This window comes from Oncorhynchus gorbuscha, linkage group LG20 (genome assembly GCF_021184085.1).
Source record: "Oncorhynchus gorbuscha isolate QuinsamMale2020 ecotype Even-year linkage group LG20, OgorEven_v1.0, whole genome shotgun sequence".
Taxonomy (NCBI): domain Eukaryota; kingdom Metazoa; phylum Chordata; class Actinopteri; order Salmoniformes; family Salmonidae; genus Oncorhynchus; species Oncorhynchus gorbuscha.
In genome coordinates, this window is record NC_060192.1 from 21,890,917 (window position 1) to 21,916,811 (window position 25,895).

The window sequence follows — 25,895 nt, forward strand, 5'->3', positions numbered from 1 at the left end:
GTCAATGTAAATAGTCCGGATGGTCATTTGATTAACTGTTCAGCAGTCTTATTGCTTGGTAGTATACGCTGTTCAGGAGCCTTTTGTTCCCAGACTTGGCGTTTCCGGTACCGCGGTAGCAGAGAGAACAATCTATGACTTGGGTGGCTCTTTTACGTGACATTTTTGTACCTTAATCACGGTGGGATGTTAAATATCTCAGGAACCACACCTGTGTGGAAGCACCTGCTATCAATCCCCTTTGTATCCCTCATATCCCTCAAGTGTTTCTATTATTTTGGCACTTACAGAACATTTATATATGTTGCTTGTGCACAGCAGAATTGTTTAACTCCATAGAGTTTCTAGAGAACTGACTCTTTATTTGTACTTGGTGGAAGTGAACACCATGATTTACTCAGACCCCTTAACTACTCTGTTATGGTTCAATGTGAAGTGGCTAAATTCTAAATTGATACTCCTCTGGATTTGTATACACAACCGCCAGCTCCTGAATGTTAATTTGCTGGGAGCCGGGTTGCTTTTATGACTTCTCTTGTTTCCCTTAAGCACTGTGGCGGCTTGTGGGAAGACTAAATTCAGACAGAGACAGGTTGCAGTTAAAACCAAATTAAAACCACCATTTTCTTCACCTGTTGAATACATTATATCTGAACAGTAAGCAGGTAGTGGTAGTATTGGGTGCTGAGGAATAATTGACCCACATGGTTGATAATAACATGGACCATCATTGCCACCCACATTTAACGTGACAGATGGGTTGTTGTTAGATGCTTTCAGTAAAAAGTGATATTCTCTCTCTCTCAATCTGTCCCTCTCTGCAGGCTCTGCTATGCAGCGCCGCTGGCTGATGGTACCGCTGCTTATGCAGGTGTGGCTGGCTGCATCTCCATCCCTCAGCGAGCGCCCATGCCCCAAAAGCTGTCGCTGCGATGGGAAAATCGTCTACTGTGAGTCAAGCGCCTTTCGTGATGTCCCCAAGAACCTCTCAGGGGGGCTGCCAAGGCCTGTCCTTACGTTACAACAGTCTGGCGAGTCTCAGAGCCGGACAGTTTGTGGGCCTCAACCAGCTCATCTGGCTCTACTTGGACCACAACTACATTGCCTCTGTGGACGTACTGGCTTTCCAAGGCGTTCGGAGGCTCAAGGAGCTGATCCTGAGTTCCAACAAGATCACAATGCTCCACAACACCACTTTCCACCCTATACCCAACCTCCGCAACCTGGACCTGTCTTACAACAAACTGGCGGCTCTGCAGCCGGGCCAGTTCCAGGGCCTCCGCAAGCTCCTCAGCCTGCACATGCGCTCCAACTCCTTGAAGAGCATCCCAGTGCGTCTGTTCCAGGACTGCAGAAACCTGGAGTTCCTGGACCTGGGCTACAACCGCCTGCGCAGCATCACCCGCAACGCCTTTTCAGGCCTGCTGAAACTGACTGAGCTGCACCTGGAGCACAACCAGTTCTCCAAGATCAACTTCTCCCACTTCCCACGCCTCTACAACCTGCGGGCGCTGTACCTGCAGTGGAACCGCATCCGCTCCATGAGCCAGGGCCTGACCTGGACCTGGACCTCCCTGCAGAAGCTGGACCTGTCTGGCAATGATCTGCAAGAGGTGGATGCTACTGTCTACCAATGCCTGCCCAACCTTCAAACACTCAATCTGGATTCCAACAAACTGACCAACGTGTCCCAGGAGACCGTGTCAGCCTGGATCTCCCTGACCACCATCAGCCTGGCGGGGAACGTGTGGGACTGTGGTCCTGTGATCTGCCCCTTGGTGGTCTGGCTGAGGAACTTCAAGGGGAACAAGGAGACCACCATGATCTGCGCCGCCCCCAAGGAGGCCCAAGGTGAGAAGGTCATGGATGCCATAGACACCCACGGTGTGTGTCGGGCTACCGCCATCACACCCCTCACAGCCAGCACCCGGCCCACCCCCTCTAAAGGCCCAGACCAGACAGAACACCACCCAGCCTCCCCCACGCCCCACACCGGAGCTGGGAAGAGGGGAGAGGGATCTAGAGGTGGCCCTACATCTTCAGCTGTCACCCCACCCATGGAACCACCACCCGAACATGAGTTTGAGCCTGTGTCCTTTCACAAGATTGTGGCGGGGAGCGTTGCCCTTTTTTTGTCTGTGGCGATGATCCTGTTGGTGATCTACGTGTCGTGGAAGCGCTATCCCAGCAGCGTCAAGCAGTTGCAGGAGCACTCTGCCGCGGCTCGCAAACGGCGGAAAAAAGCTAGAGAGACAGAGCACACGCTGAGCTCCCCACTGCAGGAGTACTATGTGGACTACAAGCCCACCAATTCGGAGACCATGGACGTGCTCGTCAACGGGACTGGCTCCTGCACCTGCACCATCTCAGGCTCCAGGGAATGCGAGGTATGAACCACACCACCCGCCACCCCTTCTAAACAAATCTCTTCCACAGGGAGGCTATCTGAGGTAAATTCTTACACTGCTTTTGATAGATATTAACATCTGTGGCTTTTACTTTAGTATCTCCCCTCTTGGATTGACTGTATCTCTTTTTTTAGAGGTTAGGAATGGTGTGTTGTGACGGGTAGAAGATCGCTTTGGGATTTCCTTGAGTAGTTTTCATTGTGTTCAAAGAAGAGTTTCGGTATTCACTTACACCCTTGTCTCTGTTGAGAGGAAAACGTTGTTTGATGGAAAATTGTGTTGAAACGCAAATAAGTACAAATAATTACATTTACGATCCTAAATAATATCACTAGCTCAAAGTGTGCTGCTGGCTTTTTGTGATGAGTGATAGCTTTTTTCCATGAATTCTGAGAGGTAGTTTCAATTGCTTATTTTGGTGCAGGTTTTTTTTCTCCAAAATGGCAAAGGCATTGTTTTGTGTGTGTTTACCTTTATCTCGGGTCTGTTTTTGATGAGCCACTTTGTTCGGATTCGTCCCTGGAAACATGTCCGTGATGCTAATGGTCACTGTTATGACAGCAAATAGGTTCAAACTCCATTGATGACTTCATCTTATTCCTGATATAGCAATGACTCACAATGTATTTCCACCTTTGCCTCTCTTTCTTCATCTTACATTCATAATTACAGGTGTAAGTTACACACACTCACACAGACTGTGGCCGTAGTCGTGCCTACTACTTAGTAAAACGGCATGCTGTGTGCTAATGCTTTTTAAAAGGCACTGTTTAGTTTAACAAATGCAGTAAGCAACACATCTCAGCATACTGTACTAGGCTCATCTACACTGATAGTGAGTCATCTAATGCACAAGTTGCGTTTATTCCAGCCGTTAGTTCATTTTGGTACAGCATGTCACCTTATGTGATTATCAGCTGTTGTCAAACACGCTTGGGTCTAGAAGGACGATTCTCTTCCTTAATAGTGAGCAGCAAATTCTAGTAGATGAAAGCCGGAATGTGTATGATATCCTGGCAATTAAAGCATACAACATTTTCTAAATGTCACATACTACAAGACGTTCTATTTTCACAAACCTCACATGCCTGCTATTTAGAACACAAGTGCAGGTTTCAGACATGGCCACACACGGCCTCACGGCCACACACGCCTCACGGCCACACGGCCTCACACGGCCACACGGCCTCACACGGCCACACGGCCACATGGCCACACACGGCCTCACATGGCCACATGGCCACACGCGGCCTCACGGCCACACGCGGCCACACACGGCCTCACGGCCACACGCGGCCACACACGGCCTCACGCGGCCACACACGGCCTCACGCGGCCACACACGGCCTCACGGCCACACACGGCCTCACATGGCCACACACGGCCTCACACGTCCTCACGTGGCCACACGGCCACACACGCCTCACATGGCCACACGGCCACACACGGCCTCACATGGTCACACGGCCACACACGGCCTCACAGCCACACACGGCCTCACAGCCACACACGGCGTCACGGCCACACACACACACACACACACCTCAAACCCCTCCCCACAAACAAATACACACACACATTATAGAGAAAACGAAAAAAGGGACCAACACAGCTCTGAAACGTCACAAAGCATTTTAACCTTACTATAAAATGCTAACCTTATTATAAAATTATTAGCTAGCTGCTCTATAGTATGAGTCACTAACGATGTCCAAAGTATGATGTAGAACTGCAACATTTCCATTTACAGCAACATGTCCTCTAAACAAAATAGACAAACACACACCACACAGTGGTACATGTACTACTGCAAAGATGCAGTGTCTGAAACTCCCATAAGGAGTGCCACTGCTTGGGAATGTTTCAAATTAAAATAAACAAATGTCCAGTTCTTTTTTGACAACATGGCAGAGTCTCAACAGAGAAACTAAGCATACATTTCATTGTAATTTAAAAGTTTCCATGTACTCCTACTGTCTGTTTTGTCCTCTTAAGTTGTACCATCTAAAAAAGGTTGGTTTATTTTTTAGGATTGTGTTATTTCTCTCAGATATATGGCATATGGCCTCAAATACGGATCTGGATAAACTGGTCTAAGATCAGTGTTCTCTGTGTTCAATGTGACTGTTAAGCTTTGATAATGCTAAGTGTCTTTTTGTATTCTGACTCTTGCCTTGCCTGTCTGTCTGTCTGTCTTCCTGTCTGTCTGGATTTTGTGGCTTTGGTGAGTTGGCCCACTCATTTGCTTTTAAAAAATACTCTGTTCCTCAAAATGTTAGCCTTACATGGAAGGTAATTGCTCAAAATGGTTCTTCAGCAAGTTCAAAGGTAAAAGATACATTAATATTCCACTGCAATTTCAGGTTATTGTCCCCTTCTCCTTTTGGCAACTCATATTTATTCAGGCCTGAAAATGTGACAAGCAAAACAGTGTCTGCTAAAAGGATACAAAAACTTCACATTAAAATATAATGATACTTTTTTTCTAATGCCATCAGGGTCTTCCCTGAGGTAATTGTATATTTATTTCTTATCAATATCAAGGTCATAAAGTCAGATTGTGAATTGCTTGAAAGCCAATACACCTCAAACACTGAGGCTTGCCGGGGGCAAAAATATTCTATAAAAACATATAGATGCGAGTGTCTTCGGTCGACAATTAGGCATGTGTGAAACTTCAAACATTCACCGCTAGTGAGAGAACATCTCTGTCATCCTCCTAATCCTGTCTCTTACACACTGCGGTTCTGTGCCGTCGCCTTTCGCAGCTCTGTTTGATCCGTTCTTAATGAGGGTGTTAGATCACCGGTATAGCAATCACATTACCTGGAAAGGAAGCAAAGACTGCTCTCCTACGTGGCACTCTGCACTTATACTCTCTACCTGGCTATGTCTCCTTTCTTTCTCTCCTTGTCCTGCTCATGTTATTATCTCTACATCTTCCGTTCTTGTTCTCTGGCCTTTTCTCCTCTTTTTCCTTTTAAAATGTACTTATACTTATTTAACTTTAAGCCTCTACAGTTATTTTATAACATGATTGGCCACTATTCTCTAGTAATGTATATCCAACTCCAGGGTATGGGCATGTCCTGAATTTGTTTATTCCTACTGCGGCATAGAGAATTGTAGCATATAGGTTTACTTGTATTTCAGTATTTATAAAAGACTATGTGTGTTTTCAGGTACTTTATGTTAATGGTTGCTGTGTCAATTCATGTATGCGTTACTTGCATGTGTTAGACTTTTTGTTGCAGTTGCGTATCTGGATGCTTGCGATTGTAATGCAGACCTTTTTCTCCTACGGGCAAAAATAACCTTGTCAGGTTATTGTGGCTGACGGTGCCATTAGAGGCATCCTGTGCTGGAGGCACAGCAGCCTGGAGAGCTGGGAGGCAGGCACAACAGACAGGCAGACACAACAGACAGGCAGACAGGCAAGCTGGCAGGTAGGCAGATAGACAGCTGGAGATACTGGCAGAGGTAGGCTGGCAGGTAGGCAGTGAGATAGGCAGAGAGGCAGGTATAACAGTAGGCTGGCAGCAAGACAGGTGAAAGCAGGTAAGTTTGCAGGGCAGGAAACATAGATGCTAGGGCACTTGGACACACAGACAGAAAAGGCAGTTAGGCAGGCCGAGAAATCGGAAGCCATCCAGACTAGAAGATGGATTGGCAGGGCTGGGTCCACACGGACAGCTCTCCACAGACGGCTGTCCATCCTGTGGTCACTGCCATATTTTTTCAGGGAGATCAGAGGTCTGTAGAGCAAAGTCCAGCAGATTGGCCTGTTTTCATCTCTGGCTGGACCAAACTGCAAGGCAAAAGTGGAAACAACAGAGAAGAAGTATCCTATCAAACCAATATCAAATCCTTTAACCTAATTAAGACCGAGTCAATTAGTATGTCTGTAACTTATTGAGGCAAGCTGTGCTGAATTTATCATGATGTAACACACTACTACTCATAGATTCAATTTTGAGGAATGCACTATATATTCACAAGTGTGTGGACTTCCCTTCAAATTAGTGTATTTGGCTTTTTCAGCCACACGTGTTGCTGACACGTGTAGAAAATCAAGCACACAGCCATGCAATCTCCATAAACAAACAATGGCAGTAGAATGGCCTTACTGAAGAGCTCAGGGACTTTCAACGTGGCACCTTCATAGGATGCCACCTTTCCAACAAGTCAGTTTGTCAAATGTCTGCCCTGCTAGAGCAGCGGTCAACTGTAGGTGCTTTTATTGTGAAGTGAAAATGTCTAGGAGCAACAACGGCTCAGCCGCGAAGTGTTAGGCCACGCAAGCTCACAGAACAGGACCACTGAGTGCTGAAGTGCATAGCATATAAAAATCATCTCTCTTCGGTTACAACAATCACTACCGAGTTCCAAACCGAGTCTGGAAGCAACATCAGCACAAGAACTGTTCACCAGGAACTTCATGAAATGGGTATCCATGGCCGAGCAGCCACACACAGGCCTAAGCTCACCATGCGCATTGCCAAGCGTCGGCTGGAGTGGTGTAAAGCTCCATTGGACTCTGGAGTAGTGGAAACGTGTTCTCTGGAGTGATGAATCACGCTTCACCATATGGCAGTCCGACAGATGAATCTGGGTTCGGCGGATATCAGGACAACACTACCTTCCCCAATGCATAGTACCAACTATAAAGTTTGGTGGAAGAAGAATAATAGTCTGGGGCTGTTTTTCATGGTTCGGGCTGGGCCCTTTAGTCCCAGTGAAGGGAAATCTTAATGCTACTGCACACACTTACATTCTAGGCTGATTCTGTACTTCCAACTATGTGGCAACCATTTGCGGCAGGCCCTTTCCTGTTTCAGAATGATGCCACCGTGCACAAAGCGAGGTCCATACAGAAATGGTTTTTCGAGGGGCCTCTTGAGTGTTGCAGCGGTCTAAAGCACGGCATCGCAGTGCTGAAGCGTCACTACAGACCCAGGTTTAATCCCGGGCTCTATCACAACCGGCCGTGATCGGGAATCCCATAGGTCTGCGCACAATTGGCCCAGCGTCGTACGCGTTAGGGGAGGGATTGGCCTGGGTGGGGTGGGTTTTACTTGGTTCATCGCACTTTAGCGACTCCTTGTGGCGGACCGGGCACCTGCAGGCTGACCTCGGTCGTCAGTTGAATGGTGTTTCCTTTGACACGTTGGTGCGGCTGGCTTCTGGGTTAAGCATGTGGGTGTTAAGATGCGCCGTTTGGCGGGTCATGTTTTGGAGGATGCATGCCTTGACCTTTGCCTCCCGACAACATTGAAATTGGGGGGAAATAAATAAATGGTTGGTCTAGATCGTTGTGGAAGAACTTGACTGGCCTGCACAGAGCCCTGACCTCAACCCCATCGAACACCTTTCGGATGAATTCGAACGCAGACTCCGAGCCAGGCCTAATCGCCTAACATCAGTGCCCGACCTCAAGAAAGCTATTGTGACTGAATGGAAGCAGGTCACCGCAGCAACATCTAGTGGAAAACCTTCCCAGAAGAGTGAAGGCTGTTATAGCAGCAAAGGGGGGACCAAGTCCATATTAATGCCCATGATTTTGGAATGAGATGTTTGACAAACAGGTGTCCGCATATTTTTGGTCATGTAGTGTATATAGCTGAATTCATGCTTTCCTGCTTATGGCGTACGACACAGTTTCACAGTTCATATACCTTCTTCCTGTGCTTAAGTGCGTGTCTCTGCCTGACTGCATGTGCAGGATATGTACATGTGGGCACATACAAGTAACATTTGGCTCATGCTAGGCTATTCTTCGAGGTCTCATATATGAGTTAATTTTTTGACCCTTTTCCCATGCTTCTTCAAGCACACATCATGTTTAGTTAATTATCTATCTATCTTTAGCCTCAGCCAGGCTCCTGCTCTATGGCAGTACTGCTACTGTTGCTGCTGCATAGACTCTAATGCTGTTTGGCTGCATTCCACTGCAGGAAAATGCATGCCACTCATGATTGATGAGCTCTATTCTCCCATGCCGTGGTTTAGTATTCCACCCTCACATGTCCAGCGTACAGCCTTTTCACTTCAGAGGGACAGGATAGATTCAAACACGTGTTTGAAGTCATTTACCGTCTCAACAACCTGTGTTTTCATCAATGTCATGCATACCAAGTGTTGACTGGCATGAATGGGTGCAAGAGAGAGAGATATGGGGGAGGGAGGGAGGTAGAGAGAAGCAATGGAGGCGTGACAGAGAGACAGAGCGAGAGACAGAGCATGAGAGAGAGGGTTCGATGAGGGAGCGTGGGCACTCACCCACATACCTTCTCTAGAGTGATCTGGCCATTGAAGCAACCCTGAGAGCACAGCTTGCCATAAATGTAATATATTCTATGTCCGTCTTTCACTTTGAAATATACTGTTCCCTTTCATCGATTAGATTAGCAAGGTAATAAAAGGTCTTCATTGACAAAATCAGCAGTGGATGTGTTTGGGATTGATTGTGCCATGACGCCAGCAAGGACACTTATGGACCAGAGCCCCTACATCCAACTCATTGATCGCCTCTTGGAAGATCAGAATTATTGATTGCAATAAAAGAGAGGATACATAATGCAGAATTCCGCTCAGCCTCTCTTCATGATTTCAATCACATATATCATTGTGGGGCAGAAATTATGGTAACTATACTTGGAAATCTGTCCAGAACCAGCTATTCGTAACCATGGTTGTGTCTCCACTTTCTGAGGGTGCTTCACGGGGAGGTGGGATATGCAAAAAAACAGATTGTCCATTTCACACATGCATGTAATATACACTTAAATGTGTGAAACAGGACAAACATAAACACCCACCAAATGATGATGGTGATGATTATTACAACTCATGGGAATGTATGTTGAGATTTTCTTAAAATGAGCCTTCATACCCACTGACCTCTATGGGGAATATATCCCACAATGCCCCTCATGGTGTCATCTGGTACTTTCTGATTGATTGGCCACTGATGCAAAAACAATCAAGCTTCATTTCCAGTGATAGAGATATAATACCAACAGCTGTTTAGCCTTTGATGGCTGCATCTGTAGAGGGTATAGAGTTTTTAGAGTCTCACTCTGAAGGGATGGGGCTTCTGCTTTCTCATTTCAGACCATTCATCAGTCCATTCAAGTTACAGTACTGTTTGTCCTGTTAAGACCAGTGGACATGTTGCCTTTTGCTTTGGGTTGTTACTATCTGAAGTGGGAAGCTTTCCAAAATGCAGCGTAATCAGTGCAAAGGGGGGCTGCACTTTTAATCAGACTATGCCACACACTACTTTGAGTCCATTTCTCTTAGGCTTAAATCTCTCTCTCATTTAATGCATTTCTGAATTGCTACTGTAGCTTCTCTCCGCTGACACATTTCAGCTGACTCCCATTTTGACAAGATAGTGAGATTCATATGGTCATAATGCCTTGAGTTATGTATTTGCACACTCAGGAGGGTAAGAGAAACGGCTATTTTCTAATGTAAGCCTGTGACTAGTGTGGATGTCCTTGTGGTTTGACCCAAGGATGTGGCCCAGTGGCAGCTACGCTGGCATTTCCATGTCAGAGCGGAGATAAACCAACCACTTTCACATTAAAGGATTAGGCAGATAATACTGTTAGTTTTTTCTATTGTTTTAATCAAGGCCCACTACTTCCATTTGCACATAATAACGGGCATGTTAAAGGCAGTAATCAACAGTCAGTGGAATAACCAGATTTAGTTTGACCGCTATAGATGATGAAAGTGGATTAATCCGTGCGGTAGACAGTGCAGTGCTTGAGTGAGATTAAAACTGGCGACTTCAATCTGGCTATCAGTTGAAGCGTGAATTACATCAATAATAAATAAAAAACACCCCCCAAAATACATACAGTTGGTCAGCATGGATAGAATGTAGGACAGAGAAAGGAACATGTATTTTCATTGGTAAATGGTGAGGGCCTATAGTTTAATTAGTTAAAACCTCCTTCTTGCAAACGTTATAAATCCTGTCTCACAGAAATACCGGTAGAACACTTTCCAAATCATTTTAACATGTTTTATCTGCATTTCTGGTATAAAAAAAAGTAAAAAAAACATTGAAAAGTTTTAAAGTGATTATGTTTACCAGTTCATTCATTCTACTTCAAAGAGGAGATAAAGGAGAAGTGCAGTTAGGTAGAAGTAATACCAACTGAGCTGAAATGTACAAAGTTAAATAGAACTATGCAAGGGAAGGGCAAAAGCCAGAGAGCAGGGAAGAGGTGAAGAGTTATTGAAAGAGAAACAGACAGATGGATAGTTGTAGGGAGAGATGTGGACAGAGACAGGCTGCCTGGCTGCACATAGTTCTCACTCTGACCTGAGAGGTACAGCCTGCTTTATTTAGTGCCAATCACAGTTTTTATTGTCTGCGTGGCGCATCATAATTTATTAGGATTATCATAAATTTGTGCTGGGAGCTGGTGCAAGGACACTTGTGCTTCCCCCTCAAAATGAATTACTTGCTGCCAGGCCGGGCGTCAAATCAGCCAGAAATGGACTTCTCCAGGTTTTTCCACTTTGTTTTTCCCCAACCTTTCCCTGGAGCTTGGCAAAGCCAAGACCCTGATGAATATTAATCTTGTCATACTCCACCATGGAGAGGGCCAAGGATGTTAGGGGGAGGGGGGAGATGAAGGGGCTTGGCTGTTCTCTGTGTCTGTGTGGGGAGTAGAATGAACCAAAGGAACACTCAGCAAAGCCTTCTCCCTCTGTTTTGATTATGCAGGGTGATGCAAGAGCCATTGAAAGTGTCTTCTTGAATGCAGTGGGGAGGCTACATTCTGTCTTTACAAGTAGTAAGGGCCCCCTCTCCCTGATACTTGCATAAACTGGATTTTGATCCATTGATAATGAATGAAATTACTTACAGTAGGGTTGGCAGATGAGTGTGTAGGCAGGGGAACAAAGGGCAGGATTATTGGGGAAGCTTTGAAGTTTGTGACCCAAGAATACCTTTTGGAGAGCCCTGAAGTATTCTTGGAGCACTCAACAAAAAGTGTTTTTTTTTAAACCTAATAAAGGGATTTGAATTTGATTGCTTTGTCAAAGCCCTACCCTCTGACTCATTGCACTTCACGTGGGTGTAGTGTCTTAGCACTGCAAACACTCACCCTCAGCCTATACCCCTACATTGCTCAGTGAGTGAGCTCATGACGTTGTGTTTTCCTGCCTATATGATGGGTTCTGGCAGTGCATCTGGCGAGGAGAGAGTATTAAGTTAGACGAGTTTATTTCCTCTTCAAATGAAGTGCTCATTTATGTGACCTCGATTCTCCTCCTAGTCTCCCGTAGGCTCAGACAGCCATGCAGTTAGTGTTAACTTGTTTTTCTGCTGAGATTATTGGCCTTTACCTTGTGTTTACCTAGTGTAAAGCTCCCACGCCCCATTGTGCAAGCTAAGGCATGACGAGGAACACGCAGCACATTACAACAAATGAAGCAGGCAAATCCATGTAACAATATGCAGACGTAGGGGTGTGGGGGGGAGAGCTGGCACTGAGCTCAGTGGGAGTATGAGAGGCAGTCAGACTGAAAGCCTAATTAATCCAGCCTCCCTTAATTAGCCTATGTCCCCTCTCTTATGCAAGTTCCAGTGCTCTCTCTTTCTCTCTATGTCTCTCTGTCTCTGTTTGTTTTGCCATCTTTCTCCCTCGGCCTGTGAGGACGGTGACAATATGCTGCAAGGTGATAAACACGCTCTTTTCGCTGTGGAGGGCAGCTTAGGCGGAGGGTGTAGGTGTCGAGCTGTCGCCTGTGTCGCGGCGAGAGGACGAGACAAAAGCCCAGCTGTAGGGCTGCGGGTGTTTTGGTCTTACATTGTTTTGGGGGAGATCTGCGGCGTGTCTTGCGAGGCAGGTGGTCATTGTGTTGCGTGATGGCACAGAGCCCCGAAGAACACTGCACCTCCCTCCGTGTTCGTGTCGATTACTAATGCATCACTTTGGTGGACCACAGCCCATGCCATTGGTGAACACAGAGAGAGTGGCCTCCAGCTAGACTGGAATGTCAGGCTGTGGCTGTAGCTGCTGTGGCTGGTGCTGCTGTGGCTGGTGCTGCTGCTGCTAAACCATGCCAGCATGACTGACGTTTCCCTCTCTATGTCCCAGGCGTTCTGTCTGTTACCAGCATAATGATGGCTTAAGTCTGTTATTCCATAGCAGCCCTCCCTGGCCTGACCAATCATTCAGAGTGTACTGCTGATCATGACTAACATTCTCTAGCGCCGTGCTGCTATTTTGATGAACTTCATGATTAATTCGTGTTTTGATCCGGGTATCTCCTTGTCAAATGTCTTCAGTGAAGTTTGATGCCAGATTAAGGATAACAGAAGAGATAAAAGTGTTGATATAAGAATGACTTGGCTATTTAATGCGAAAAGATTTTTACCTTTATCAACATGACGTCATTTATCAGCATAGCACTTCATCGTATTAATGGTAATACCGCATTGTGGAATTAACTTTCATCTCAGTTTATTATGACACATAACCAGTTCTTTATGGTTATTATTGAAAGCGCAGGATTTAAGGAAAAGTTTACCAATGTAAAACTTGTTTAATTGCTCACATGCATGTAAAAGACAGCTCACATTTCAGGCTTCAAACAAAGATATAAAACTGTATTTTTTGTGAAGAATCAACAACAAGTGGGACACAATCATAAAGTGGAACGACATTTATTGGATATTTCAAACTTTTTTAACAAATCAAAAACTGAAAAATTGGGCGTGCAAAATCATTCAGCCCCCTTAAGTTAATACTTTGTAGCGCCACCTTTTGCTGCGATTACAGCTGTAAGTCGCTTGGGGTATGTCTCTATCAGTTTTGCACATCGAGAGACTGAAATGTTTTCCCATTCCTCCTTGCAAAACAGCTCGAGCTCAGTGAGGTTGGATGGAGAGCATTTGTGAACAGCAGTTTTCAGTTCTTTCCAAAGATTCTCGATTGGATTCAGGTCTGGACTTTGACTTGGCCATTCTAACACCTGGATATGTTTATTTTTGAACCATTCCATTGTAGATTTTGATTTATGTTTTGGATCATTGTCTTGTTGGAAGACAAATCTCTCTCCCAGTCTCAGGTCTTTTGCAGACTCCATCAGGTTTTCTTCCAGAATGGTCCTGTATTTGGCTCCATCCATCTTCCCATCAATTTTAACCATCTTCCCTGTCCCTGCTGAAGAAAAGCAGGCCCAAACCATGATGCTGCCACCACCATGTTTGACAGTGGGGATGGTGTGTTCAGGGTGATGAGCTGTGTCGCTTGTACGCCAAACATAACGTTTTGCATTGTTGCCAAAAAGTTCAATTTTGGTTTCATCTGACCAGAGCACCTTCTTCCACATGTTTGGTGTGTCTCCCAGGTGGCTTGTGGCAAACTTTAAATGACACTTTTTATGGATATCTTTAAGAAATGGCTTTCTTCTTGCCACTCTTCCATAAAGGCCAGATTTGTGCAATATACGACTGATTGTTGTCCTATGGACAGAGTCTCCCACCTCAGCTGTAGATCTCTGCAGTTCATCCAGAGAGATCATAGGCCTCTTGGCTGCATCTCTGATCAGTCTTCTCCTTGTAGGGGCTGAAAGTTTAGAGGGACGGCCAGGTCTTGGTAGATTTGCAGTGGTCTGATACTCCTTCCATTTCAATATTATATATATATATATATTATATTATCGCTTTAAACTTCTTCATAACGGTATCTCGGACCTGCCTGGTGTGTTCCTTGTTCTTCGTGATGCTCTCTGCGCTTTTAACGGACCTCTGAGACTATCACAGTGCAGGTGCATTTATACGGAGACTTGATTACACACAGGTAGATTGTATTTATCATTATTAGTCAATTAGGTCAACATTGGATCATTCAGAGATCCTCACTGAACTTCTGGAGAGAGTTTGCTGCACTGAAAGTAAAGGGGCTGAATAATTTTGCACGCCCAATTTTTCAGTTTTTGATTTGTTAAAAAAGTTTGAAATATCCAATAAATGTTTTTCCACTTCCTGATTGTGTCCCACTTGTTGTTGATTCTTCACAAAAAATACAGTTTTATATCTTTATGTTTGAAGCCTGAAATGTGGCAAAAGGTCACAAAGTTCAAGGGGGCCGAATACTTTCGCAAGGCACTGTATAATAAAGACTATGAATAATTATGCTGAATAGATGAAGATAATTAAATGAATCTACCTCACTGCCAATGGACCCTGATATGATAAATATCTTTCTGGAAAATATATTTTTCTAAAGATGGTCTATTTGCATATCAAGGTCATAGTTCTCTCCCACTGCGTTTTAACAGGACACTCGCCAGATCTTTTTCTCTTTCTCTTTTATCATCACCCACTCTTTTTCATCTATGACCTCTCATTTCCATGGGGGAGGACACACTTTGTTGGATTATGGGTAATGGAGGAGTGGAGGTAATGGTCAAGGGATGGTTAGAGGTGAAGCTCTCTCTTTGAGTCATGAAATGTAAACATCTATTTACTTTCTGTCTGCCCTTGGATAATGTGATCATGGCATCCAATGTGTTTGATCTCTCGCATGTTGCGTCGGAATCTAAGTACTGTGGTGCAAAACAGTATTTAGTCAGCCAGCAATTGTGCAAGTTCTCCCACTTAAAAAGATGAGAGAGGCCTGTAATTGTCATCATAGGTACACTTCAACTATGACAGACAAAATGAGAAAAGAAATCCACAAAATCACATTGTAGGATTGTTAATGAATTTATTGACAAATTAAACTTTTGTTATTGACCAAATACTTATCTCAATAGTTTGTTATGTACCCTTTGTTAGCAATGACAGAGGTCAAACGTTTTCTGTAAGTCTTCACAAGGTCTTCACACACTGTTGCTGGTATTTTGGCCCATTCCTCCATGCAGATCTCCTCTAGAGCAGTGATGTTTTGGGGCTGTTGCTAGGCAACACAGACTTTCAACTCCCTCCAAAGATTTTCTATGGGGTTGAGATCTGGAGACTGGCTAGGCCACTCCAGGACCTTGAAATGTTTCTTATGAAGCCACTCCTTCGTTGCCCGGGCGGTGTGTTTGGGATCATTGTCATGCTGAAAGACACAGCCATGTTTCATCTTCAATGCCCTTGCTGATGGAAGGAGGTTTTCACTCAAAATCTCATGATACATGGCCCCATTCATTCTTTCCTTTACACGGATCAGTCGTCCTGGTCCCTTTGCAGAAAAACAGCGCCAAAGCATTAAAAAAAGCATCAAAAAGTTATATTTTGGTTTCATCTGACCATATGACATTCTCCCAATCTTCTTCTGGATCATCCAAATGCTCTCTAGCAAACTTCAGACGGGCCTGGAAATGTACTGGCTTGAGCAGGGGGACACGTCTGGCACTGCAGGATTTGAGTCCCTGGCGGCGTAGTGTGTTACTGATGGTAGGCTTTGTTACTTTGGCCCCAGCTCTCTGCAGGTCATTCACTAGGTCCCCCCTGTGTGGTTCTGGGATTTTTGCTCACCGTTCTACTGATCAGTTTGACCCCACGGGGTACGTGGAGCCCCAGATCGAGGGAGATTATCAGTGGTCTTGTATGTCTTCCATTTCCTAATAATTGCTCCCACAGTTGATTTCTTTAAACCAAGCTGCTTACCTATTGCAGATTCAGTCTTCCCAGCCTGGTGCAGGTCTACAATTTTGTTTCTGGTGTCCTTTGACATCTCTTTGATCTTGGCCATAGTGGAGTTTGGAGTGTGACTGTTTGAGGTTGTGGACAGGTGTCTTTTATACTGATAACAAGTTCAAACAGGTGCCGTTAATACAGGTAACGAGTGGAGGACAGAGGAGCCTCTTAAAGAAGAAGTTACAGGTCTGTCAGAGCCAGAAATTTTGCTTGTTTGTAGGTGACCAAATATGTATTTTTCACCATAATTTGCAAATAAATTCATTAAAAATCCTACAATGTGATTGTCTGGATTTTTCTTTCTCATTTTGTCTATCGTAGTTGAATTGTACCTATGATGAAAATTACAGGCCTGTCTCATCTTTTTAAGTGGGAGAACTTGCACAATTGGTGGATGACTAAATACTTTTTTGCCCCACTGTATATGCACCACTGAAATGCTTAAGCTTGTTATTTATAATGTATACTTGAAGTTGTTCATATTGGGGGTATTTTATGATGAATATGTTTCAGGTACATGCCTTTGAAAACCTTGGACCACTTTAAAGGTTTGATTGAACTTCTATACTGTGTAATGACATGCCCATTTCGATACAGGCTAGAGTTTCGCTTTGTGAAATGTTGCCTCGTCAGGCAGAGATGTCCTAAAGGTAAAGCATGGTCCTGCAAAGAGCAACCTCCAATCTCACCTCGAGCAATGACAGGTCAGGGTGGACAACATTGGAACACTGCACCTGTGCCCTGTAGAAAGCCACAGGTCAAGCCAGAAATAGAGCTGCTGCTTTCAGAGATGGTGTCTTTCTGTCTTACATGTTCCAGTGTTTCTTGGTTTGCTTGGTTCTCTCTAATTGGTCTGTAAAAAGCCTGGAGAGTTTGCATCTCTCCCTCCTGTGCCAGCTGACCTCCGCTCAGTCTATGAAGGCTCTACAGTATGTTAGGCTCTGTGGCTCTGCGGTGTAGCTGGTGTCAGCGGTGGTGGCTCACCGTGGTGTGGCTGCAGACTTAACGACCGTAACCCTCAGCCTCCACCATAAGTCTTTAATTGGAAAACTATCTACTTTCTTCTTTTTTTGTGACCAACTTATTATTTAGTTTTATAATGCCTCCAAACCCTTACCATTCCACCCAGCAAACCGAGGTTACCCATCAGTCCCCCTTCCACCTATCCATCCCCTGAGTCTCCTCATGCACTTCTAAATTAGTTTTGTAACTTTTCCACAAAAGCTTTTAAAACTGCAGGGCACTCCCACATAATATGAAGGAATGTGCCTAACTGATTTAGGGGAGACAGTGAACAGTTTGTACTGTAGATGGGTCCAATTTCATCGTAAAATGTATCCATGGTGTTAAATACAGTTTGGATCAAACTTAAAAAGGTGCTACACAAAGGATTTAATGAAATTATTGTATATAGAAATTTCAGACAAGGTCCATAATATATCTGGCGCTAATAGTGGAATGATAGCTACTTAACTACTTAACCGCCAATGTTGTGATTGGATGTGATATTTGCCTATTGATTTTTTCCTCCGGAGCAGCATCTGTTGTTATCGAGTGGAAATCGCTAATTTCCTAGTTCTACACTGTTCGCTCAATTTCAGTTTATGTGAGAGTACAAGAACTTAATAGTATAGGGAATCATTGATGCAGCACTCCATCTCTCTCCTTAGTAAAATAACCCTTACACCACATGGAGGTATGTTGGGTCATTGTCCTGTTGAAAAACAAATATTGTCCCACTAAGCCCATACCAGATGGGATGGCTTATCACTGCAGAATGCTGTGGTAGCCTTGCTGATTAAGTGTACCTTGAATACTGAATAAATCACAAACAGTGTCACCAGCAAAGCACCCCCACTCCATAACACCTCCTCCTCTATGTTTTACAGTGGGAAATACACATGCGCGTCTCACAAAGACATAGCGATTGGAACAAAAAATTGCAAATTTGGACTCCAGACCAAAGGACAAATTTCCACCGGTCTAATGTGCATTGCTCGTGTTTCTTTGCCCAAGCAAGTCTCTTCTTATTATTGGAGTCCTTTAGTAGTGGTTTCTTTGCAGCAGGGGATCGGGGTTCAATAGTCCGGGTGGCCATTTGATGACTTTTTCCGTAATCTCATAGAAGTGGTAGAAGCTGTTAAAGAGCCTTTTGGAACTAGACTTGAAACTCCTGTACCACTTGCCGTGCGGTAGCAGAGAGAACAGTCTACGACTTCGGTTAGTGGAGTCCTTGATAATTTTTGGGGCCTTCCTCTGACACCGCCTAGTATATAGGTCTTGGATAAAATCAAATTTTATTTGTCACATACACATGGTTAGCAGATGTTAATGCGAGTGTAGCGAAATGCTTGTGCTTCTAGTTCCGACCATGCAGTAATATCTAACGAGTAATCTAACATTTTCATAACAACTACCTAATACACACAAGTGTAAAGGAATGAATAAGAAAATGTACATAAAATTATATGGGTGAGCGATGGCCGAACGGCATAGGCAAGATGCAGTAGATGTTGTAGAGTACAGTATATACACATGAGATGAGTAATGTCGGGTATGTAAACATTATATAAAGTGGCATTGTTTAAAGTGGATAGTGATACATCTATTACATCCTATTTTTAATTATTAAAGTGGCTAGAGATGAGTCAGCATGTTGGCAGCAGCCACTCAATGTTAGTGATGGCTGTTTAACAGTCTGATGGCCTTGAGATAGAAGCTGTTTTCAGTCTTTCGGTCCCCGCTTTGATGCACCTGTACTGACCTCGCCTTCTGGATGATAGCGGGGTGAACAGGCAGTGGCTTGGGTGGTTGTTGGCCTTCCTGTGACATCGGGTTGTGTAGGTGTCCTGGAGGGCAGGTAATTTGCCCCCGGTGATGCGTTGTGCAGACCTCACTATCCTCTGGAGAGCCTTACGGTTGTGGGCGGAGCATTTGCCATACGGCAGTGATTCAGCCCGACAGGATGCTCTCAATTGTGCATCTCTAAAAGTTTGAGTGTTTTTGGTGACAAGCCAAATTTCTTCAGCCTCCTGAGCCTCCTGAGGTTGAAGATTATTATTATTATTATTATATTATAAGAGGCGCTGCTGCGCCTTTTTCACCACGATGTCTGTGTGGGTGGACCATTTCAGTTTGTCCGTGATGTGTATGCCGAGGAACTTAAAACTTTCCACCTTCTCCACTACTGTCCCGTCGATGTGGATAGGGGGGTGCTCCCTCTGCTGTTTCCTGAAGTCCACGATCATCTCCTTTGTTTTGTTGATATTGAGTGTGAAGTTATTTTCCTGACACCACACTCCGAGGTCTCATTGTTGTTGTTGTTAATCAAGCCTACCACTGTAGTGTCGTCTGCAAACTTGGTGATTGAGTTGGAGGCGTGCATGGCCGCGCAGTCATTGGTGAACTGGGAGTACAGCAGAAGAAACCAGGTGGCTGTATCCAGTTGCAGAGGGAGGTGTGCGGTCACAGGTTCCTTAGCTTAGTGATGAGCTTTGTAGGCACTGGTGTTGAACGCTGAGCTGTAGTCAATGAACAGCATTCTCACGTAGGTTTTCCTTTTGTCCAGATGGGAAAGGGAAGTGTAGAGTGCGATTGAGATTGCATCATCTGTGGATCTGTTAGGGCGGTATGTGAATTGGAGTGGGTCTAGGTTTTCCCAGGATGATGGTGTTGATGTAACCAGCCATAACCAGCCTTTCAAAGAACTTCATGGCTACCGATGTGAGTGCTACAGGGCTGTAGTCATGTAGGTAGGTTACTTTCACTTTCTTGGGCACAGGCACAATGGTGGTTTGCTTGAAATATGTAGGTATTACAGACTCGGTTAGGGAGAGGTTGAAAATGTCATTGAAGACACTTGCCAGTTGGTAAGCGCATGCTCTGAGTACATGTCCTAGTGATCCGTCTGGCCACACGGCCTTGTGAATGTTGACCCGTTTAAAGGTCTTGCTTACATTGGCTACGGAGAGCGTGATCACATAGTCGTCCGGAACAGCTGGTGCTCTCATGCATGCGTCAGTATTGCTTGCATCAAATGGAGCATAAAATGCATTTAGCTCATCTGGTGGGCTCGTGTCACTGGGCAGCTCACAGCTGGGTTTGCCTTTGTAGTCCATAGTGGTTTGCATGCCCTGCCTCATCCGTCAAACCCAGTGTAGTAGGATTCACTCTTAGTCCTGTATTGACACTTTGCCTGTTTGATGTTTTGTCTGAGGGCGTAGCGTAATTTCTTTATAAGTGTCTGGATTAGTGTCCCACTCGTTGAATGCCACAGCTCTAGCGTTTAGCTCAGTGCGGATGTTGCCTGTAACCCATGGCCTCTGGTTGGGATATGTACGTACGGTCAATTTGGGGATGGCGTCATCAATGCAGTTATTGATGAAGCCGGTGACTGAGGTGGTATACTCCACAATACCATTGGATGAATCCTGGAACATATTCCAGTCTGTGCTAGCAAAACAGTCCTGTAGCGTGGCATCCACATCATCTGACCACTTCTGTATTGAGCGAGTCACTGATACTTCCTGCTTTAGTTTTTGCTTGTATACAGGAATCAGGAGGTTAGAATTATGATCAGATTCGCCAAGTGGAAGTTGAGGGAAAGCTTTGTATCTGTCTCTGTGTGTGGAGTAAAGGTGGTCCAGAGTTTTTTTCCCCCTCTGGTTGGACATGTGACATGCTGGTAGAAATCATTCCTGGATTAGCATTTTCTTGTTTGCTTATGGCAATATATATTACAGTTAATGTTCTGTTGGTAGGATAGTCTCGAAAGGATATCATCCAGTTTATTCTCCAGTGATTACACGTTGGCCAATAGAGCGGATGGTAGAGGCATGTTACCCACTTGCTGACGAATTCTCACAAGGCACCACGATCTCCGCCCCCTGTATTTCTATCTTTTCTTCACACAAAGGACAGGGATTTGGGCCTGGTCTCAGAGAAGCAGTATTTCCTTCATGTTGGACTCATTAAAGATTCAAGTTTGAGGTGAGTAATCGCTGTTCTGCTATCCAGAAGCTCTTTTCGGTCATAAGAGATGGTAGCAGCACATTTTGTACAAAATAAGTTACAAACAATGCCGTTTTCAGGATGCCATATTCTGTTCCAGGTAGCCCATTCCTGCAGTCAAATGACCAACTCGCCGTGTAGGGGTCTCATGGGTGAAATTCATATGTGTATTAACTATATAATTTCATATAAAAACGCTGAAAATAAAGTGTTTCTATGTCAAACGGTTTGGTTATATTTCAGTCTTCTGTGGTGTATTTAAAGTGTATTATTGGGATGCAAACTACAAATGGAAAACATTTCAGCTCTATATATGACATGGTACAGATGTCTTACATTTCTTTTAAGCCCATAACGATGTGTGAGGGGTATACTTTTGTTTCAAAGTAGATTTTTTCAAATCTACCAATAAACACTCTGTGTGACCATGATTTAGCCCACTGCAGTAAAAGGTTATAGCGTTGTTCAGATTCAATTTGATCTATTGACCATACTTTTTTTAATGGCTAGCTTAGAATATGAGCTTTCCAAAATATATATATATATTATAGAGCTCAGTCCTTTTGGGAATCCAGATCATTTATAAATCCCATAATTGGATGGCTCACAAGTTGGGTTTCCCACGGGACTCCATAGGCCAGCATAACTGACCTAAGTTGTAAAAATACAGTCGGAAATGTACATACACCTTAGCCAAATACATTTAAACTCAGTTGTTCACAATTCCTGACATTTCATCCTAGTACATTTTAATCCTGTGTGTATGTAAGTGTATGTAAACTTCTGACATCAACTGTAGCTACAAGGGTAAGCCATGGAAAGCATTTAACAACAGAAATGTAGTCGTGACAATATATACATTTTGACAAGAGGTATTCTGCCAGATATTAGTTCATCAACTGAGGTCAGATTGAATTGTTTTGAGCGTTCTGTTGAAGTTTCTGGCTATTGTTCTATCTCATGAAGGAAATATATAGAGATGTTGTCACACCCTGATCTGTTTAACCTGCCCTTGTGCTTGTCTCCACCCCCCTCCAGTTGTCACCCCTGTTTTCAATTATCCCCTGTATATGTATACCTGTGTTCTGACTGTTTGTTTCCAGTTCGTCTTGTTCGTTCAAGCTAACCAGCGTTTTTCCTGTCAGCTCCTATCGTTTTCCAGCCTCTCTTTCCTCATCTTTCTGGTTTTGACCTTTGCCTGTTCTGACACTGTACCCGCCCACCTGATCTGTCTGCCTGATCCTGAGCCTGTCTGCCATCCTCTACCTTTGCTCCACCTCTGGATTATTGAACTCTGCCTGTCCCTGACCCTGAGTCTGCCTGCCGTCCTATACCTTTGCCTTCACCTGGATTTTGACCCCTGCCTGCCTTGACCTGTCTTTGCCTGCCAGGTTGTTACAATAAAAATGGTTACTTCGACAGTCTGCATCTGGGTCTTACCTTGATCCCTGATAGTACTAACTGACCATAACTGTCCCAGCAGACTTGGATCAGCTCTGCTACACCATCTCCTCCCAAGGAGCCACCATTGGTAGGCATGAGGAGTCGCTGTATGATGGAGGGGTTCCAGACCACGGCCGAACATCACAACCAAGCATTGGACAATTTACAGTAGCAAGTCCGTGGGTTGCCTACTCGGCAGCCAACCACGACTGTAACCTCCCAACCCTCTGTAACCTGGCAGGTTACAGCGCCGTCGTCACGGTTTCCCGGGAACCCCGCTTACCTCCCCCGGAGCGCTATGATGGAGATTCCAGAACCTGCAGGGCATTTCTCTCCCAGTTCTCCCTCCTTTTCGAGCTGCAGCCTTCTTCGTTCCCTTTGGACCGGTCGAAGATAGCATATATTATTACACTGATATCCAGGAGGGCATTCGCCTGGGCCACGGTTGTGTGGGAGCAACAATCTACCTCAGTCTGGAGGTATTCGTGGCGGAGATGAGAAATGTGTTTGAGGCTCCGATGTCTGGGAGAGAGGCTGCCCGGAAGTTACTACAGCTTCGGCAGGACACCCTCAGTGTGGCAGACTATGCAGTGGAGCTCGGAAGCGGAAGAGCTGTTTGACACGTTCCTGCATGTATTATCAGAGGAGGAAAAGGATGAGCTGGCAGCCCTAGAACTACCGACGGATCTCAACTCACTCGCCGCTTTAACCATCCGGATCGATGGTTGGCTACTGGAATGTAGGAGGGAGAAGAGGTTCAATTGCTGTCCCAATCACTCACTCATGGATCCCACCTTGCAGCTGATAAACTCTGGATGTCCCGGCAGGGCTAGGCTGCCTTCAGCCGAACGCATATGCAGACTGAACACCCAGAATTGTCTGTATTGTGGTACTTTCGGTCATTATGTGTCTACCTGTCCCTTCAAGAGACTCAGCTCATTAGTTGGAGTGAGTACTCTGGTGGGTCTTAAAGATAATTGTTCTTCTCCCCTTACTCGCCCCCCTCTCTATGCCACCCTGCTGTGGGTAAACCAGTCCAAATCTCTCCAGGTACTCATCGACTCGGGGCCGATGTGAATCTAATGGATGTTACCCTGGCGTCTGATCGGGGCATTCCAACTCAACTCCTCTCCATTCCCATGGGTGTTAGAGGGCTGGATGGTCGCTCTATAGGCCGGGTCATCCACCAGACCACCCCCGTCAACCTATCAGTGTCAGGGAACCACAGCGAGGTGATCCAATTCCTGCTGGTTGAGTCTCCGCAGGTTCTCATGGTATTGGGATTATCTTGGCTCCAGCGACACAATCCCTCCATTGACTGGGCTATGGGTGCCATCGTGGGCTGGACCCCGTCCTGCCACACTCATTGCCTGAGTCAGCTCTGCTTGCCCCGGGACGTCTTCCTGGGGGCTTGGAAATTGCCCCGGACATCTCTGCCAGCTACGCAGAGTACCAGGACCTCCTGGAGGGGTTCAGTAAAGCCCTGGACACTTCGCTTCTGCAGCACTGACTGGTATCCAAGAAGGTCAAGTCTAAGGCACTGGAACGTTGCTATAGGGCCGCGGCTATACCCCCGGAAGCCGAGACCTGTCCCCCCGCTCCAGGATCATTAGCCCCTTTGCTGTTCATCCTCTTTTGCCCTGTACCCTCTGTATTTTTTCTACCTTTTCTATGTCTAGAGTCAAAACCATGTCTGACTGCCCCGTTTCTTGGCCCATCCCTCCCCCCCATCGATGTTCAGTCAGCGTACACGGTGAGATGCCTCCTGAGGGTTCAACCACGGGGCAGGGGTTTCCAGTACCTGGTTGACTGGGAGGGTTATGACCCGGAGGAGAGGTGCTGGGTTCCCGCTAAAGACATGTTGGACCCAGCCCTCATCGCCGACTTTCACCGCAGGCACCCCAGTCAACCAGGTATCCGCCCAGGTGGAATGCCAGGTGGCGTCCCAAGAGGGGGGGGGGGTACTGTCACATCCTGATCTGTTTAACCTGTCCTTGTGCTCGTCTCCACCCCCCTCCAGGTGTCGCCCCTCTTCCCAATTATCCCCTGTGTATTTATACCTGTGTTCTCTGTCTGTTTGTTGCCAGTTCGTCTTGTTCGTTCAGGTTAACCAACGTTTTTCTGTCAGCTCCTATTGTATCCAGGCCTCTCTTTCCTCGTCTTCCTGGTTTTGACCTTTGCCTGTCCTGACCCTGTACCCACCTGCCTGACCTCTCTTCCTGACTCTGAGCCTGTCTGCCATCCTGTACCTTTGCTCCACCCCTGGATTACTGAACTCTTCCTGTCCCTGAGTTTGCCTGCCATCCTGTACCTTTGTTCCACCTCTGGATTACTGAACTCTGCTTGTCCCTGACCCTGAGTCCGCCTGCCATCCTGTACCTTTGAATCGCCTGGATTTTCGACCCCTGCCTGCCTTGACCTGTCTTGCCTGCCCGGTTGCTACAATAAACATTGTTACTTCGACAGTCTGCATCTGGGTCTCACCTTGATCCCTGATAGATGTAGTCCTCCATCGGGGTCTTGCGATGCAGTAAGGCTGATTTTGAAATTAGTGCTGTATTCACATCTCTTTGTGAATGGCTGTATTATTCATTTTTAGTAATAGTGGACCTAATTGATTCCAAAATGTTAAATAGGCCTAGAGGAATACCTCACGTCCAGGTGATTTGCCTTTATTCATGCTCTCCAATGCCCTTTTGAGTGCATTGAGAGAGATTTGGAAAGGATTTACATTGATGATTTACAATCAGTGGTGTATAGTTCTTTATTGAAGTGGGAAAATCTTTGATTGATTCATTTAGTGTCTGATAACTCCCCTGTTTCAGATTCCATAGTTGCTATATCTGCTAATTGACCATTACTGCATTGCTTGTTGGCCAGTAAAAGACTGGGACGAGTCTGACTCGATGGATGGCAAATTCTGCTCTCTGTCTTATCAATAAATTAAGTTCTGTCTTGACTTTGGAAAGAGCAATAGCTACCTGGTCTGAAAAGAGTGTTTGTTGAGAACACTAACACAGTTAACAAGAATTCTTTAATTGTGATTACGGTCTACTTTTTATGTTCTTGTTCATTCATTTTTTGTTTATCTTCTACATTTTCCACTCTCTCTTTCTTTCTCTCTTGTTCTCTCTCTTGCTCTCTCACCCCCTCTGTTCGCTCACCTATTTACTTTTTGATGACTTGCATTTTACTTTGTTCTGTCTCTTACTGTATTGTTCAATCTTCTCTCGCTCCTCTTGCTCCCTTCTCTAAAACTCATGGGCTCAATGTGTTTGTCCCTGTTCTCGCATGTTCCTTGTATTGTGTTGTTAGGTTGGATAAAGCTCCCAGCCACTCTTCCTCTGCTCTGGTGAACAAATCCATTTCTT

General features: G+C 45.2%; 1 pseudogene; it reads left to right on the forward strand.

Annotated features, from left to right (window-relative positions):
- Positions 1 to 25,895, forward strand: part of LOC124006689 — a 149,247-nt pseudogene that overhangs the window by 11,676 nt on the left and 111,676 nt on the right.